The sequence below is a fragment of the Protopterus annectens genome, chromosome 4.part0 (assembly GCF_019279795.1).
Source record: "Protopterus annectens isolate FY-2018-M chromosome 4.part0, PAN1.0, whole genome shotgun sequence".
In the NCBI taxonomy this organism is placed as follows: Eukaryota; Metazoa; Chordata; order Ceratodontiformes; family Protopteridae; genus Protopterus; species Protopterus annectens.
The window spans coordinates 1,664,939,796-1,664,959,805 of NC_056733.1; the positions used below are offsets into that span (position 1 = coordinate 1,664,939,796).

General features: G+C 39.2%; 1 protein-coding gene across 4 annotated transcripts in view; it reads right to left on the minus strand.

Moving 5' to 3' along the window:
• Window positions 1–20,010, minus strand: part of PCDH1 (protocadherin 1) — a 1,308,367-nt gene that overhangs the window by 442,624 nt on the left and 845,733 nt on the right. The gene's annotated exons all lie outside the window — the stretch shown is intronic.

Genomic DNA, 20,010 nt, shown 5'->3' on the forward strand with positions numbered 1-20,010 from the left:
GGCAAGGATACCATAGAAAAGTATATGTAGTTTTCAGTGGATACAGCATCCTTCCAAAACTGAATATGTACCTCCACAATATGTTGTGCAGACACCCACATATTTACCTCCACACTACACTGTGCTGACATCTGTATATGTACCTCCACACTATGCTGTGCTGGCACCTGTGTATACACCTCCACACTACACTGTGCTGACATCTGTGTATGCACCCCCACACTACGTTGTGCCGATATCTGTCTGTACAGCAACACACTACGCTGTGCCAACATCTGTGCATGCTCCTCCACACTATGCTGTGCCGACATCTGTATATGTGCCTTTGCACTACACTGTGCTGACATCTGAATATGTGCCTCGCACTACACTGTGCCGACACCTGTATATGCACCTCTGCACTACACTGTGCCGACATCTGTATATGCACCTCCGCACTGTGCTGTGCTGACATCTATATATGTACCTCTGCACTACGCTGTGCTGACATCTGTGTATAAACCTCCACACTCTGCTATGGTGACATCTGTGTATGCACCTCCAGACTACACTGTGCTGACATCTGTGTATAAATCTCCAGACTATGGTGTGATGACATCTGTGTATGAACCTCTGCACTACATTGTGCCGACATACATTGTGCCGACATCTTTGTATACTCCTCCACACTACACTGTGCTGACATCTGTCTATCCACCACCACACTATGCTTTGTTGACATCTATATATACACCTCCATACTATGCTGTGCTGTAATCAGTGGAGGTTACGTTTAACTAATGTCATCATGGACAAAACAAATTTTGGAAAGGATTTTATTTACAAAGCATAAATTTATATTTTTGAAAGCTATGAGGGGATAAAGACCATGGCACTTTGTGCAACACATTCCATAGTACAAAATGTAAGTATCAAACACTTCAAAGGCAATGGATCCTTAGCCATTGTCTAATAAACAGGTCCTACATAGGTACAGACTGGTACATTTATTAAGATCCACGTAGAAGCTGTTACACTTTTCAGAACTAGTGTTTCTACGTTCAAGTGGCTGATGTGTTTTCCCCTTCCTGCTATGTAGATTTAAGCTGCATGTATGTTCCTTCTAAAATTCATAGGACTTGGCAGTTTCTGAACTACTGACACCTCAGCTTTCTGTTACTCCAGAAGTAGTGCCCCATGACCATCTGATTTATCTTGCTGTCACCCTGTTAGATGCCCTGTATCCTCTACCCTCAAAAAAGTTACTAAAATTGCTTAAAGTCAGGTACTGTATGATCACAACCTCTAAAACAGTACCATGTTGTACTTAATTTATGCAATGCTTAAATTACTGAAATAGTTTAAAATTGCAAAATAAAAGCTATGAAGTCCTTAATACATTCAGTGACTGATTTTTTTAATCCCATAAGAATAACAAATAAGAATATACATGCATAAAGTGCTTATATATTGATTCCCCACCCACTTGCCACATAGATTTCTTTCATTTATTTTAAGAATACTTAAAGTTGTCAGTGACCTATGTTGTAGCTCGGCCTCTAGCAATGTGTTTCAGTGCTTTACCACTCTCTCTGTGAATTTTTGATGTCATAAGGGGCTCACTTCCTCACAGCTGTCATTCATTTTCCTCTTTCCCTAGTATAACATTTCACTTCAGCTCTGTCAACATAATGTAGACAAATCATGTCTTCCCTCCTTATGCCCGAATCCCCCAAGCCCCTCACAATTTTGGTAATTCTATAATTAATTGCAAGTTTTCTAAAAGCATAATCTCAGTTTATGTGCACGGTCATCAAAACTGGACAAAGAACCCTAGGTGAGGTTTTAGCAATTTACTGTCAAAGGAGAAGTTGAATTTGTCATCTATGGGATTCATTTCCCTTCCCTGAACACTTCAGATACCGTTACCTCTTTCAACAGAACATTCATATTGTAGTGGGCTTACTTCAGTCTATCGAATTTTCACATAACCGAAATTTAAAAGAACGAGATGAAAAGATTGGAATCACACAAGAGTGAGCGTTTACAATGCTGAATGTCATAAGAATGAAAAAATAGCTGCGGATGTCACACTCCACTCAGAGCTTCTGAATGGAGATTGCAGTACAGCAAGGACTGGGAAATTTACCCTTTTCCCCGCTGTAGTGCGATCTCGGAGTTGGTATACATAATTTGCAAGGGTGCGGTGTTTTGAAATGATGCATTTAAATGGAACAGCCGTTTTTTTCCTTCTTCTGACTTTTGCCATTGTTAACATTTGTTCATGTGCCATTTTTTCATCATGTTCTTTTAAATTTCAGTTATGTGAAAATTTAATAGACTGAAATAGATCCATTGTAGTATAGGATTCATGGCATGAAGTGACTGTGATTCTCAAACACAAAGTTATTCCACTATTCTTCTCACCAACTTCATAACATTTTCTTCCATGGAAACCTCCTACTTATACATAATGTTGCATTTTTATGCATTAAATGATCTGCCAAACCTTAAAATTCATTTCAAACCTTGCAGATTCAACCCTGTCACCATTACTATCATACCCACTGCAGGTGTTCAAGGGGTGATGTTTGTTGAATACTGTAAAGGTGACGTTTTATATGACTATGCTTTAAAAAAATGGTCCCAGCACTGAACCCCATTGCAGTACAATGCTCATCAGCTATTGGCAGTTAGTACCCCCCACACACTTGAATATTGTGTTTCCAGTCATCTTGCTTCCTTTCCACAATCTTGTTAGGGTCGTACCCATACCATTGACATTTTTCCAGCAACCTCCAGGTGTGCCATGATATCAAAGATTTTATTGCCTTGTATGCAGTTAATGTCAATAACTTCAATGAGTAGCCAATTTTTATATTTTATACACTTGCTTTGTTTGCTAGCAAAAGACCCTATGTCTGATGCAATGGGCAGAAAAGTACCCTTAGATGTTTGGGCTGAATAATGGGGTTGATCACTGTAAAAGAATTTGTAAACGGAGGATGTTGGAATGCAACTTCAGCTACTCAATCACTTTACATATGTATATTATTTGTTTATTTTTTCATGGGATTAAAAAATCAGGAATGTATTAAACACTTCATAGCCTTTACTTTGCAATATTAAACTGTTTCAGTAGTTTAAGCATTGCACAAATTAAACAGTACTTTTCAGAGGGAAAATACACATGGATGATAAAACTATGGCACTCACACTGTGTGACCTCTCATTGTACTATCTAGTTATACCGTTTGTCGATAAGAGTGTAAAGTGTGTGTGCTATATCTTTAAGAAGTGTGACAGGATGTATGTGCATATATAAATTCCAGACATGTGCAATCCCTAGTGCCATTTTGTAGAAGGATCTAGAGAGTGAGCATGCATGATCGCAGTTGTTAGTTTATATATAAGTTACTTAAGTTATAGTCAGCAAGCCTCTATAGTGATGTATTTGTATAAAATAAAGCTGCCTGAACAGAACCCATGAAGACTCGTTTATTCATATCCTAACATGAAAGTGACATGGTGTCAGAACTGGGATGGAAGACAGAAGAATATTCCAAGCTATGATGTAAAGACGCCAGCAAAGGTAGAACTGAGATAAAAGATCACAAACATAATGAAAAAGAATCAAAGGTAATGAGAAATAACACATTATGTACTTGATGTGCAAGATGAAAAGGGGCATTACAAGGACCCAAACTGCAATATCAGGCAAGCGGAAAGTATGAAAAGTTTGTTAACTAAAGAAAATGTTTAAGATAGAAGTATTTGATGAAACAATTAACAGTAAAGCAAAAAATGAGTATGTTTAAAGCAAAATGAGTGTGTTTGAGGTAAAGTTGGGCATGTTTAGAGTAAAGCAAGCACAAGAAAAGTACATTGAGCATGAAAAGGGATCAAATGAGCAAAACAAATATAATAGGAAAAGAAAAGGGCACGTTAAGCAAAAAATAAAGCAAGGCGACTGCATGTGTTTTGGGCAAAGTGCTGTGTTTGGGCAAAACTACAACTTTGTATTGTATCAAGGGCATAACTAAAGTTATTCAAAGTATCTCAGAGTGTGTAAAAGTGCTTACAGTGTGTGCTTATTACTGTGCATGTATTTTGAAGAGTTCATTGTGTGCAAAGTGCCAAATCATACATGCGGACAACAGTACAGATATACATACCAGATCGGTCGAGGCCCAGGTTAACAACGACCGCCCCCAGTACTGTTAGCCAACAGGGTGCTGGCAGAAATTTTGCTACTGTTGGTTGAAGGAGGAGAAGAGGGGTAAGGCATGCCTGAAGACAGGTAAAGGCTAGGACTGTGGTAGTGAGTTTTGGAACTTTGAATGTTGACAGTATGACTGGTATAGGGAGAGAGCTAGCTGATATGATGGACAGAAGGAAGGTTGATATACTGTGTGTGCAAGAGACCAGGGTGCTGGCAGAAATTTTGCTACTGTTGGCTGAAGGAGGAGAAGAGGGGTAAGGCATGCCTGAAGACTGGACAGAAGGAAGGTTTATATACTGTGTGTGCAAGAGACCAGATGGAAGGGGAGCAAGGCTAGGTGTATCGAAGGTGGGTTCAAATTGTTTTATCATGGTGTGGATGGGAGGAGAAATGGCGTACTGGTTATTCTGAAGGAACAGTATGCTAAGAGTGTTTTGTTGGTGAAAAGAGTGTCGGATAGAGTGATGTTTATGAAGATGGAAATTGATGGTGTAATGATGAATGTTAGTGCATATGCTCCACAAGTTGGGTGTGCGATGGATGAGAAAGAAAAATTTTGGAGTGAGTTGGATGAAGTGGTGATGACTGTACCCAAGGGTGAGAGAGTGGTGATTGGAGCAGATTTCAATGGTCATGTTGGTGAAGGGAACAGAGGGGATGAGGAAATGATGGGTAGGTATGGTGCTAAGCAAAGGAATGCAGAAGGTCAGATGGTAGTGGATTTTGCAAAAAGGATGGACATGGCTGTGATGAATACGTATTTTAACAAGAGGGAGGAGCATAGGGTGACATACAAGAGTGGAGGGAGATGCACACAGGTGGATTATATCTTATGTAGAAGGGTCAGTCTGAAGGAGATTGGAGACTGTAAAGTAATGTCAGGGGAAAGTGTAGTTAGGCAGCATAGGATGGTGGTTTGTAGGATGACATTGGTGATCAAGAAGAGGGGGAGGAGTGTGAGGGCAGCACCAAGGATCAAATGGTGGAAATTGAAAAAGGGTAATTGTGAGGTGGATTTCAGGGAAGAGTTAAGACAGGCACTGGGTGGCAGTGAAGAGTTACCAAATAGCTGGGTAACTACAGCAGAGCTAGTAAGGGAGATGGCTAGAAAGGTGCTTGGTGTGACATCTGGTAAGAGGAAGGAGGACAAGGAGACCTGGTGGTGGAATGAGGAAGTACAGGAGAGTATACAGAGAAAGAGGATGGTGAAAAAGAAGTGGGATCATCAGAGAGATGCTGAAAGTAGACAGGAGTATAACGAGATGAGGTGCATGACAAAGAGAGAGGTGGTGAAGGCTAAGGATAAGGCGTATGAAGAGTTGTATGAAAGGTTGGACACTAAGGAGAGAGAAAAGGACCTGTAGCAATTGGCTAGACAGAGGGACCGAGCTAGTAAAGATGTGCAGCAGGTAAGGGTGATAAAGGATAATGAGGGAAACGTACTCACAAGCGAGGAGAGTGTGTTGAGCAGATGGAGAAAGTACTTTGAGGGGTTGATGAATGAAGAGAATGAGAGGGAGAGAAGGTTGGATGATGTGTGGATAGTGAATCATGAAGTGCAGTGGATTAGCAAGGAGGAAGTAAAAAATAGCTATGAAGAGGATGAAGAATGGAAAGGCTGTTGGTCCAGGTGACATACCTGTAGAAGCATGGAGGTGTTTAGGTGAAATGGCAGTGGAGTTTTTAACTAGATTGTTTAATGAAATCTTGGAAAGTGAGAGGATGCCTGAGGAATGGATAAAAAGTGTTTTGGTACCGATTTTTAAGAATAAGGGTGATGTGCAGAGCTGTAGTAACTACAAAGGTATTAAATTGATCAGTCACAGCATGAAGTTATGGGAAAGAGTAGTGGAAGCTAGGTTAAGAAGGGAGGTGATGATTAGTTATCAGCAGTATGGTTTCATGCCAGGAAAGAGCACTACAGATGCGATGTTTGCTCTGAGAGTGTTGATGGAGAAGTGCAGAGAAGGTCAGAAGGAGTTGCATTGTGTCTTTGTGGACTTAGTGAAACCATATGACAGGGTGCCTAGAGAGGAGTTGTGGTATTGTATGAGGAAGTTGGGAGTGTCAGAGAAGTATGTAAGAGTTGTACAGGATATGTACAAGGGTAGTGTGACGGGGGAGGTCTGCGGTGGGAGTGATGGATGCGTTTAAGGTGGAGGTGGGATTACATCAAGGATCAGCTCTGAGCCTTTTCTTATTTGCAATGGTGATGGACAGGTTGTCAGACGAGATCAGACAGGAGTCCCCATGGACTATGATGTTTGCAGATGACATTGTGATCTGTAGTGAAAGTAGGAAACAGGTGGAGGAGAACCTGCAGAGGTGGAGATATGTTCTAGAGAGAAGAGGAATGAAGGTCAGCAGGACTAAGACAGAATATATGTGTGTGGATGAGAGGGAGGATAGAGGAATGGTGAGGATGCAGGGAGTAGAGGTGGCGAAGGCGGATGAGTTTAAATACTTGGAATCAACAGTTTAGAGTAATGGTGACTGTGGAAAAGAGGTGAAGAAGAGGGTACAGGCAGGATGGAGTGGGTGGAGAAGAGTGTCAGGAGTGATTTGTGACAGACGAGTACCAGTAAGAGTGAAAGGGAAGGTCTACAAGAGGGTAGTGAGACCAGCTATGTTATAGGGATGGAGACAGTGGCATTGGCAAAAAGGCAGGAGTCAGAGCTGGACGTGCCAGAGTTAAAGATGTTAAGATTTGCACTGGGGGTGACAAGGGTGGACAGGATTAGGAATAACTACATTAGAGGGTCAGCCCAGGTTGGAAGGTTTGGAGACAAAGCCAGAGAGGCAAGATTACGTTGGTTTGGACATGTGCTGAGGAGGGATGCAGAGTATATTGGGAAAAAGATGCTAAGGATGAAGCTGTCAGGTTACAGGAAAAGAGGAAGGCCTAAGATAAGGTTTATGGATGTGGTGAGAGAGGACATGCAGGTGGTTGGTGTGACAGAGCAAGATGCAGAGGACAGCAAGAAATGGAAACAGATGATCCACTGTAGCGACCCGTAACGGGAGCTGCCAAAAGAAGAAGAAGATTGTGTGCAAAGGGCAACTATTTATACAATCTAGTTACCATTGCAGAGTGCTTCTTGTACTGCAGAGAGTTATCTGGCAAGGTACCGCCATTTTTGGGGGCATTTTAGTGTGCTGCATGCAGTTATTCACAAAGTGCAATTACTTCAACAGTTATTAAGTTTTGGGCAACAGATGTTCCATTTATTTGCATTGTGCAGTTACTTGACATGTTTCTTACACTGATAAGGGTGTTTTCTTGCAAAAGACAACATTACAAGAGTATTATAGTGCTTCTGAATTACTCAGTCACATCATAAAGTTCTTGAATGTTTCTTAAAGTGATGACTTTAGCAAGTGATGGTGCATGACTGTAGCATTTCTGCCTTTACTGATAAAATTCTGAAAGCATTGAATAGGCTGAGAAGTTATTTCACAAAGTCCAGCAAAATATCGAAAAGCCAGAGAAGGTTATTTCGCAAAGTCCAGTTAATTGAAAGTACTACGAGTTAGTTCATTTGCATAATTCCGATAAGCCCAACAAAAGTATAAGTTCTGAGCACAAAGGCATTGGACAAGTACTGTTTATGCCATAAACATATGCGTGTGTGTGTGTGTGTGTGTGTGTGTGTGTATTCATGCCTATTCACAAACTCCTTCGCTGGTATGTGTTAATATGGCAGACACATTTCAGAAACCCCTACCACTCATGTTTGATCAGAATATTGCAGAGAACTGGAGAATATTTGAACAAGAGTACAATATTTTCATACAAGTAGCTTATGCAGATGGAGATGCACACATCAGGGCATTCATTTTGCTAAACCTGGCAGGTTCAGTGGCCATAGAAAGAGAGCATTCATTTGAGTATGCACCAGCAGTGTATGAAGGAGAAAGTGGAGACTGCCACATTGTTGTACAAGCTGACTCAAGGGAAGACCCTGAGTGTTTGAAGAGCAAGTTCAGAGAAATGTGCAACCCCCAGATGAATGTTACTTTAGAGAGGCATTTGTTTTACACAACAGATAGAAACCAGGGAAAACATTTACAGCTTATATAACTGACTTGGAAAACAGAGCTAAGATGTGTCAGTTTGATGACCTAAAAGATGAGCTGATAAAGGAGAGGCTTGTATGTGGTATTAACAGTACTACTGTGAAAAATATTTTACTTCGAGACAGTCATTTAATGTTGAGCAAAGCCATGGTGATTTGTCAAATCCATGAGGTGACAGAAAAACATACAAGTATGCTTGCGAGTGACAACAGCAGGGTTTCAGTTGGCTCCAGAGCAAACATAGACAGTATGCAACACGTGACAAAGAACAGGCCTAAGCATGTGGCAGCTACAGGATTTCCAAAGATTCCACGAGGTTTTCTAGAAAGTTCCAAGAAAGGTGCAGGCTCCAGCACCAGCTCAGTGCAACACAAACGTGAATCAGTAAAACCCAAATCCAGCTTTATTGTTAACTGCTGCAACTGTGGTGCGGATCATGGGTCTAAAAGAGAGAAGTTCTTAGAATTTGTTCAGCAATGTCACAAGTGTAAAAAATGGAACCATTTCCAAAAGTTTTGTAAATCAAGTAAGCCTCACATAGTTTAAAGAAAGCTTACACAAAAAAGCAAGTTGCTCATTTAGAGCCCAAACAGTCAGCTTTCTATGTAGATGCTGTATCACTGCTTGGTGAAAGAGTTGCTGCAGTAAACTTATTAACAAGAACTGAAGTGTTTTGTACTGTACGGATTAATGGAAATTTCACAGAGCTCAAAGTAGACACTGGGTCAAAGTGTAATGTTATATCAGCAGACACATTTGCAAGAGTAAGAACTAATGGACAACTCAATGTAAGCAGTGTGAGACTTGTTGATTATGGAGGTGAAGAAATTTAGACTGAAGGTTCAGTGATACTTTCATGATATTTAACAAAGAACTTTTACAACTTGAATAAAACTTTTACAACTTGTTATTCTACATAGTCTGAAGACCAGTGCAATCTTTATTGGGTCTCAAAGATAGTTTAAGAATGAATCTGATTTCTTTTGCTAAAGAAGTTCATCATGTGAGTGCAGTTTCAGGTTCCAATTTTCCAAAGCCATTGAACAAAACATTAAAGAGACCATATCATCCAATGCAGACAGTTGAAGAAGTTGCAGCTCTAATACCAAACGCCACTGTATTTTCTGTTTCGGATGCAGAGAGTTCATTTTGGCAAGTGTTGCTTGATGCAAATCCTCATTTCTAACTACTTTTGGTACTCCATTTGGCATATACAGATTGCTAAGGATGCTGTTTGGAATACATTCTGCAAGTGATGCTTTTCAGCATGCAATGGAACAAAGTTTTTTGGGTTATCCTTGTGCCATAAATAATAGTAGACAATCTATTGGTTGGAGGCAATGGTGAAGCAGAGCATGACAGAAACCTCAATAAAGTTCTAGACAGAACACGTGAAGTGAACTTAAAGCGCAAACCTCTCAAGTGCAAATTCAGACTTCCAGAAGTTACGCACGTAGGTCATTTGTTTACAAGTAAAGGCTTGAGACCTGACCTGACAAAGCAAGTAGCTATTCTAGAAATGTCAGTGCCAGACAATCTACAAGGTTTACAGCATTTTTTGGGCATGGTCAACTATTTAGGCAAATTTATACCAGACTTCAGTGAGCTGACAGCATCTTTAAGAGAATTAACATGCAAAAATGTTGCAAGGTCATGGTTGGGTCATCATAGGTTCATAGGTTCATAGGTTCATACTAGGCTATCTGCCCGAGGGCATTTACAAGCCTAGCCCATAGTTTTTGGCTTACGCCACCCCTTTAGTATGGGGAACTATACCCATTATTTTGCTGTGCCTCTGTTGAGCAGTGACACTGAGGTAATCCCTGGGGTATATCTGTGATCTCCCATCCATTGGTCAAGATTTCTCTTGAACAAGGCCAGTGCTCTGCCTCACATATACCGGATTTTTATTCCACAGCATAGGAGTCTTTGGGTGATGAATCTATCCCTCCAGCGTTTAAGTCTCCGCCCCTTGGGGCTCTGCGGATCTAGATTTTTGAGGTGAAGCATATTCATCAAATCTGTCACCTCTGAGCAAGCGTGTGGGACTGAATAGAGCTGGAGTTCTTTCAGTCGCTGCAAGTTCAATCATCAGAAGGCATTTGAAGACCTAAAGCAGAAAATTGCCATCCCATCTACATTAATATACTATGATGTGAATAAACCAGTTATTCCTTCCTATGATGCTTTCAAATTTGGCCTAGTTATACTTCAAGAGGACAGACCAGTAGCCTATGCATCTAGAACACTAACCCAAACTGAGATGCAGTATGCTCAAATTGAGAAAAAGCTTTTGGCTATAGTATTTGCATGATCCAAGTTTCATGACTTTATTTATGTTCGAGCTATTCAGATTGAAACTGATCATCAACTTCTAGTTACTATTCTAAAGAAGCCTATGCATTCCACTCCAGCAAGATTACAAAGAATGATGCTCAAATTGCAAAAGTACAATTTCAAATTGGTTTAACTAAAGGCAAACTGCATCATCTGGATGATACCTTATCCAGATCACTTAGAAATACAACAGAACACCTTGATGCAGAAAATTTTGATTTTAATGTGGTCAGTGTGTAAGTTTTCCATCACTACAATTGATGAGTTAAGAGATCACACTCAGACTGATCCAGTTTCACAAAAGCTCAGTCAATATATTAATGGTGGATGGCCATCAAAGCAATCTAGTGTATCACCTGAGGTGCAAGCATATTTTCCTTACAGAGATGAATTGTTGATGGAAGATGGCATTATTTTCAAAGGTCCTAAAATTGTTGTTCCTGCTTCCTTATAACAAGAATATATTCAGATGTTGCATCGTGGTCAACCAGGATCCACATCCACTGAGAGAAAAGCAAGAGAATTAGTATTCTGGTCTTCATTATCAAAAGACATTGATAGACCACATTTGCAAAGAGAACCACTTCAGCTAAGTCCAATTCCTGAACTAACTTGGTCTACCCTAGCAACTGATGTCTTTGAGTGGAACAATCAACACTACTTAGTTTTGGTAGACTCTTATTTGAATTGGTTTGAGATTGATCTACTACCAAACTTAACCTCAGGTACTTTATTAGTAAGTCAAAACATCATCTCAGTTCATGGTAGTCCACACAAACTTTTTTCTGACAATGGTACTCAGTTGACTAGCCAGTTGTTTCAAAAATTTGCAAAAGAATGGGACTTTGTACACGTCACTAGTAGTCCTGAATATCCTCAATCCAATGTGCTAGCTGAATGTGCAGTACAGAGTGAAAAGCAATTACCTGAAAAGTCAAAGCGTGACAATACCGATGTATTCTTGAATTTACTTAATCTCAGAAACATACCCCATGATGATATTCTTGGCTCACCTGCTCAAAGATTACTTTCCAGGCAAACTAGAATTATGCTACCTATTCCTTCAAGTTTGTTGCAGCCTAAACCTCAGAACAATAAAACCATCAAGGCTCATTTGTATAAGAAGCGTTTATCCAGAAATCTAGTTAGATTGAGCAAATTACTTTGTCTGCTGAGGGAAGGAGAGATGGTACAAATCCAGAAGACAAAAGGCTTTGATCGAATAGGACAGATTACAGGCATCTGTGCCAAGCTGAGATCCTACTTGTCAGATTCTGAAGATGTGGAGTATAGAAGGAATTGCATACATCCTCTTCCTGTATTAGAATCATCATCATTGCAGTCACAACAATTTATCTGTGATGCAAACTCTAAATCAAAGAAAGAGTCAAACACTGTTTCCAGACCAGAATGTGTTCAAAAGACTGATTCTGTTCCAGAAAATGATTTGAACATTCCACAGGTCAGCCATTTTGCAGAAACTGCCCCAGTTGCTAAATCTAATTCCCAGTTTTATGTCACACGATTTGGATGAGTTTCTAAGCCTAGTGTGAAATATGCAGCAATGTGGACTTAAACACACACACACACACACACACACACACACACACATATATATATATATATATATATATATATATATATATATACATATATGTATTTAGTATTGTATAATGCATGTCTACAGATTACCTGTGATTTCTGCATGACAAATAATCTCATGACAACTTGCATGATCTATTTCTCAAAGAGGGAGGATATAGATCAGAGTGTAAAGTGTGTGTGCACTACATCTTTAAGAAGTGTGCAAGGCTGTATGTGCAGATATAAATTCCAGACATGTGCAATCCCTAGTGCCATTTTGTAGAAGCAGCCAGAGAGTGAGCATGCATGATCGTAGTTGTTAGTTTGTATATACGTTACTTACGTTATAGTCAGTAAGCTTCTATAGCGATGTGTTTGTATAAAACCAAGTTGCTTGAACAGAACCCACGAAGACTTGTTTAATCATGTCTTAATATGAAAGCGACACCATTCAACACCAGCCCTCTTCCCCACACTTAGGGTTGAACTGTACATTTTTTATTTCTATTTCCTAGCATATTAAGATTATATTTCTAATACTTTTGTATGTAGTAATTGTCATATTTAATTGTCATTTTTTTATTTTTACATCACTGGTGTCTCCTCATGCTTTATTTTAGCTTATGTATTCAACTATCACACTGCCACACTTTACATACATATTGCACACGCACACACACACACACACACACACACACACACACACACATATATATATATATATATATATATATATATATATATATATATATATATATACACATTTACTATCAAAACCTTGATAATGCATCAGTCGACCAGTCAAATGGTTCACCCAAAATCCTGAATACATAAAAGCGAAAGTTAAGAGAGGTCGAAACTGAATACATCGACAGCCGTAGTTCGATGTATTCGACATAGCAAGAGGTGATGTTAGTCACCCATGCTATGCACATTAACATACCATTGCACTCTACAGTCAACGGTATGTTAATTGTACAATTTTGCAGGGGGCTATGCCCCAAGGCACCCCACACCCTCCCCACACATTAAATACACCAACTACGAGATAGCACTACAGTGAGAGAATGGGCTCATCCCCTGTTCCTCACTGAACCGTGATCACCTTGCACAATGTCAAACCCAAATACTCAAACTACACTACCCATTCACTTTAGTGTAGTCGATATATTTTGGTTCGACATTCTGCCGACTTGAAAAGTGACTTTTGACCACATGCTGGTCGACTGATGCAGTTTCCAGGTTTTCATAATAATATATATATATATAAGCTTTTTTATTAATATTTGTACTAGTGTTTTATTTGATGTTTGTTAACTCTCTGGAGCTTTTCTTCACAGGTCTCTGCTGAAAATGCATATTTACTACCCAGTCAGACTTTCCTTGTAAACAAATATTAATAAATAAACAAATGTAGTACATGGTAAAACTAGGGCAATTTAACCGAGTATAGTACTAAGCAAAGCTTTAACATGCATGCTATGTGTGTCATTCACTGTTGCCAGCAAAATTTCCAAAGGGGAGCAATCAAACCTATCTCACCATCCTACCCTATAAGTAGTCTACAAATGGTGACAATGCTAACAGCATGTCCTAAAAAGCCACCCATTAGGGTGAACTGGTAACAAAGCCATTTCTTGTTTTTGCTCGTGAGCTGTTAATTCAAATGAGTTTCTTCTGTACCATACCTGAAATCCAGATAATTTCCTCTTTCAGTCAGGGTTTATAAACAGATACACATCTTGCAAACTTACAAAAATCTTACACACATTGTAAACTAACAGAGATCCATGTACCTTATGGGATTGCAAAGCTCTATAAGAATTACATGTGGAATGCATTGGTGGCCTGTATAACACAGCCCTTTTGAAGAAAGTGATGTGGAGTGATTAAGATTGTCTGTGGTTTTCATGCTGAGCGCTGCACAAAGTCACCTCTAACAACATGTCTTCTGCTACAGTCCTTTACTTATTAACAAGACCATGTGATGGCATGCAATAAAGCAAGCATCTAAACATTATCACATGTCGCAGGACTGCAAAGGATAGGGACTTTTCTTGTATTCCTATATTCAAGATGTCAATGCTTATGTGATTATGGAAGGGTATTGTGGTGTGTGTTGTGTCAGCCATGAGACCAAATGAACAAGTAGTGGCGTATCCATGCCACATAAATTTGCTTGTGGTGGTACACTGTCAACTTAACTGGCCTCCAGAGATAGTTGCTGCTCAATATGGCAGCATGTTCACTGAATGCAGATTCAGGTATGCACAAATGCAGACTTGAACTAATCCTGAACTTGCATTATAATGTGGCTAAGGAAATGGTCCCTTGGACAAGTGAAGCTAAGTAAGCTTGTAGAAACAGTGAAAACGTTTGCTGACACTCATTTGTGTACAGTAGCTTAAAAATAACTTTTGCTCCATAAAATATAGAAGTAATCTAGTAAAGGCACAGATATTCCAAAATATATGATGCTGAATGAGTGCCAAAATGAGACACAATTATAACAGTGTAAACATCTGAGCAATAATTCTTGACATAACGACTTTGGCACTTCTATCTGCGTAGATAACTATGTGGCAAGTTCACAACACTAAAGAATTAATATGTAGGCCTCACAAAGCCACAATATTCCTTATCCTTAACTGTTCATAACTGACTCGCTACATTGCACCAGTTACAACAAAAATGTCCTTGCACACCTCTACTGTTAATAAGGTATTCTCAGCTCATTATTCATGTCTCCTAGATGTTGTATTTCTGTAGCAACAGCATATTTTTCATCCAGATGGACTGAAGACTTACAAAACAAACTTGTCTATTTAACTTTTGGTGGAACACTGTCAGTACTTCCTGCATTTTTCCCTTATAATCTCTTCTCCTATTGTTTCAAATGGAATGCTATACTGCTGACCATATTTAAGGATGTGCTACATTTCCAAGCTGCCAAGAGGAAGCCTGATTACGGCAACAGCCCTAATGTTAATGTGCTTCACAAATTCAAAGACTAGTGTGAAAACACACAAGGGATATGGCACATACAAACTAACGGTAGCTACAGTGTACCCTAAGCATTGCTTCTTTCCTTTCATATTATTGCATCACCCATCTTAGTACACATACCCACTGTAAAATGCACCCACCCTACAGTCAGTGTCCCCCTTCTCCAAATTAGGGCAGATGCACATTACATTCATATTACTTGCTATATATTTTTATTTTATCCTTTAAAAATTAGACTGTTCAACACCTTCTAAGGTCACTAAGCAATACCTGTTATAAAAACCTTAGTGGAAATTGACACTGTCATTCCTCTATGACCAAAAACACAGACAGTAGTGAAAGTGAGTGCATGTTTAAAAGAGTTACGTAATCTGAAGGCCAGACAAGAAAAGTCACTATATCATCAGTTACCTGTGATAGAAGCTCCACAGCAACGTTTTCATGTCTGAAGTTGTGCTTTATACAATATAACATGTTCTACTACAAATTAGACAGAATTAAGGTCTTGAACATAAAGAAACACACCTCAGTGAGATGTGCACTTCCACATGCACATCCATAGCCCATAATTAGCACCATCACAACAAGTCCTTCAGACCTAAGAAGAGCACATGCTTTTGCCACTGTAGGGGAAGTAATCACAAGCTGGATTAATGGTGAAGAATGCATTATTATCTAATATAATATATAAAGAAGTGTTACATACAATACACTGTGTTATGCATTAACATACAAGAAATATTATGTAGTAAGTATAGTGAAATTCTGAGTTATTGACAAGTACTTATATTAAGGCATCATAATGTTTCACTCTTTGATCAGTTAACGTTTAGTGCTTCACAATGATGCTATCATTTTATTTTAATTCAAAATGGTGTTTCTACCCTGCTTTCAAAAATCATAGCAACAGTTTGCTTAGGGTATTCTCTGCAGAACACAGCAAGGCTTTTTTTTCCAATCAGCCTGACTAAGCTAGCCAGGTGACTGTCTCCAGAGAAAAGTCCTCCAACTAAGGCTCTGTAGAGCCCTGGTGCATGCATCCAGTTATGGACAAATCACTTGGTGTTATTCAAAAGCCTGTCATATGTCTGGAGGTGTGCAGTGAAATATAGTGACAACTGCATAGCTGCTCTTCTTGGGATGTGCCTCTGGACACCTATCCATAGATGGCTGGGTGGCAAGATTTGTACCCAGCAATCAGTCCTCATCTGGTCACTCATCCATCTATGGGAGTATATCTATACATCTGGTTTTAATAAACCCCACCTGGCTTTCCTACTCAGATGCAACACCACTGACAATGCTTTAACAACTGTACCTGCTATACCTTGTTGTATACTGTCACATACTCTTGGTAATTACTATTACGTATGGCTTAGTGACCTTAGAAGGCACTAAACAGTCTAATTTTAAAAGCATTATATAAAAATATGTAGCAAGTAAGCAATGCTTTTTATTATTATTCACAGGTAGTTGTTTAGCTATCATTGGGAATTATGAAGCAACCATGACAACTCTCTCTCTCTCTCTATTTGAGTGGTCTTTCAGCAAAAGCTTACTGTCATAAGGTGACCCACCTGACACTATACTCTCTTTTTTTCACTCTACAACAATATTTACAGACCTCTGCCAATTTCCACGTAGGTCAATCAAGATGCTCAATTAAAAATGATCTCAGCTGCACCATATGTTAATGTTAATGTTCCTCCAAGCCGGCCGTCATGCTGTCAGTTAGTTGACATAGGCAACAACCAACACTGGTACAAAGTCCTGTGTAAAGTGGTAATAACTTGCAAATACAAATCCATACTGAGGTACATGTTTACGTCCATCTAATTTCAGTGTTTTACCTTATGATGTTTGGTTTTGAGGGCCTGTATGTCTTTAGTGTATATTTACAGCAGAACCCCCATGTCCTCAGTGGTATATAAAGAAAAAAATTGACAATAGTCAGTAGAATAAATGACATTATATATATATATATATATATATATATATATATATATATATATATATATATATATATATATACACACATATATATATCCGGAACCATTTTCACTCTCAGGTTTTGTTGCTTACTTCTGAAGTCTATTTTATTCACTTTGTGTCTCTCCAAATGCTATCTATCTTGCTATTGTGATTCCAAGTCACTTTCGTTTGCATTTACTTGAACATATTAACTGTACTCAGCACTATGTGCATATACACATCTGATGAGAGGTTTGATCGGGGCTAGCCATCTTCCCAAAGGATACTATTATGCATTTCTTGGCATTGAGTTTTAGACTGTGGCTCTGGCACCAGTTATTAGTCTCTGTCAGACCTTCCTGGAGGGCATTTGTCTCTTTGGGGGGGTTCTTTCACTGCAACTAGTTTGAAATCATCTGTCAACATGATCAACTAGAGATCCTTGATGTTGACCTTGACTTCAGAGAAGCAGATATCAAAAACAGCCCCTAGACCAAGCATTGAGGAGCTGTGCTAGTAACTGGTCTTGAAGAGGTACATTTCCCTGTCTTAACTTCTTTCATTTTATCTTTGAGCCAGCTGACTATACAGAAGGTGACACAAGGATTTATAACTAATTTCATGAGTTTGCCTACAATGGCAGAGTGGGTTACTGTGTCAAATGTTTTACCAGTCAGGGTAGGCAGTATGCTCTATTTTACCCTCATCCAGTTCTTTGATGACCTTCTCAAAGAAGTCCACCAGATTGAAAAGGTATGATCTGCCCCAGACAACTAGGGCCTTAAACTGGGTTGGATTCAGTGTCTGAAGGTTTCCTTTGTCATTATCACTTCCACAATAAGTTTTTCTATGGCCTTGCAAATGAGACTAGTCAAATTTATTGGTCTGAAGTTACCAGTGACCACAGATCCCCCCCCCCCCTTATGCAGGGCATGACAGCTGCAGTCCTTCATTTGCTTGACAAAAAGCCTATCTGTATGTTATGGTTACATAGCAATTCTAGTGGTCCTGACAGGTCATGTTTCATACTATTAAGGCGGCATGCTGGAATATTATGAAGGCTCATTGATGCAGTGTTCTTGGCCTTGTCCAGTGGATTGAAGACCTGTTCCCTAGTAACAGTTGGAGGAGTTATGGTTTAAGGAATTTCATGAGGGATGTAAAACTGGAGCGAAATCTGTCAGGCAGTAGATTTGCTACATCTTCCAGCTCGGCATAGATGGCTCCAATTACAGCTAGTTTAGTACATTGTTGTGTATTGCCTTTGGGGTTTTAGACATAGTTGAAGAATGCCTGTCAGTTTACTTGGACAGGAAGGCTATTTTTACCTAAAATTTGGCTTTGGCATAAACAATTAGCCCCCTGAGTTGCTTATTTTCATTGATGAGGGAGTTTTTACCTTGCTGGGTATTGCACTCCCTAATTTTGCCATGATTTTCACATTAATGTTATACAACCTACTGATGTTAGGATTCCACCAGGGTGGCTTGTTTTTTGAGTTCATCACATGCTTCATCCTGAGCTTCCATACCTTTGATATACCAATCATTTCTAAGCAAATCTTTATCATGCACAGATCACATTCCATGTAGTTTTTTCATCACAATCTTTACTTGTTGAAAAATTACTTAGTATAAGGCTTTTTGTGAATCATCTGCAGGTACTAAGTACTTTACATCAGTCAGCCCAGTACAAGTACTACACTAAACCATTTCTCCAGCATGATTATTAATGCATTCTTCCTGTTTTGTAAATTTTTTTTTTAATATTCTGATTATATTACTGAACAGAACCCTTTCGACTGCATTCCTTTGTCCCAGCATAATAACTTGGCTTATCTGCTATGACCTTTTCTTTCTCGTCACTCTAAACTTATTTATTTATTATTTATTTTACATTTGTTGACTGCGATAGATTGACTGGATACATGTCCATTTTCAACGGATGCCCGGGGAGAAAAGCTCCACATAACAACACACAAAGTAACACCAATAAAACATATTGCACATAAGATACATACATTGACAGAGCAAGCAATTCATAAAAAATATCATATGTAATAATGCATACATAGATAGGTAGGTATAACAGTGATATCTAATAAAGGTTACAGAGATGGTTCTAGTCAGGGGTAGAGCAAGGACATAACCTGTGTGATTTAAATATTTTTTGAGGTTTTTTTGGAATAGGGGCAGAGAGATTTCTTGTATAATGTCTGCAGGAAGAAGGTTCCATATCTGGCAAACAGAGCATCCCCTGCAGAGTTGTTAGCTTTGAGGGTAAGTACCAGTAGTCTATTAGATGAGCGTAATGTCCTAAGGGAACTGTGGGGGCTGATAATATTTTTAAGTGCAGGTGTGTTATCAGATTGGTAGGGGATTTTATGTGGTACTATGAGCTGGTTGAACTGCAGTAGAGTAGGCAGTTCAAGCCACCCTAACATCTTTAGATTATGACAGTGATGTATCCTGAATGCCATGCAAGTAGCAAATCTGGCAATGTGGTTGTAACAGTAGGATAGTTTGTTAAGGTCAGTTTTGTTCAGGTTGGTGAATAGAGGGGACGCATAGAGAAGGGTAGAGAGTAGATGGGAATGGGTGATAGTAGTTCGAGCAAGAGGCGTAAGTAAAGGTTTGATCTTACAAAGGGAGCCTAGTTTTTTGTTAATGGTCTTGATAGTGTGATTTATATAGATGTCAAATTTGAGGTTATTATCTACTATAACCCCTAGGAGCTAGGTTTGGTCTTCATGAGAGATGATTTTGCCATTTTGGGAGTTTATGGTGAAGAATGGAGGGGAGGATTTATTTATTATTTATGTGACATTTGATTAC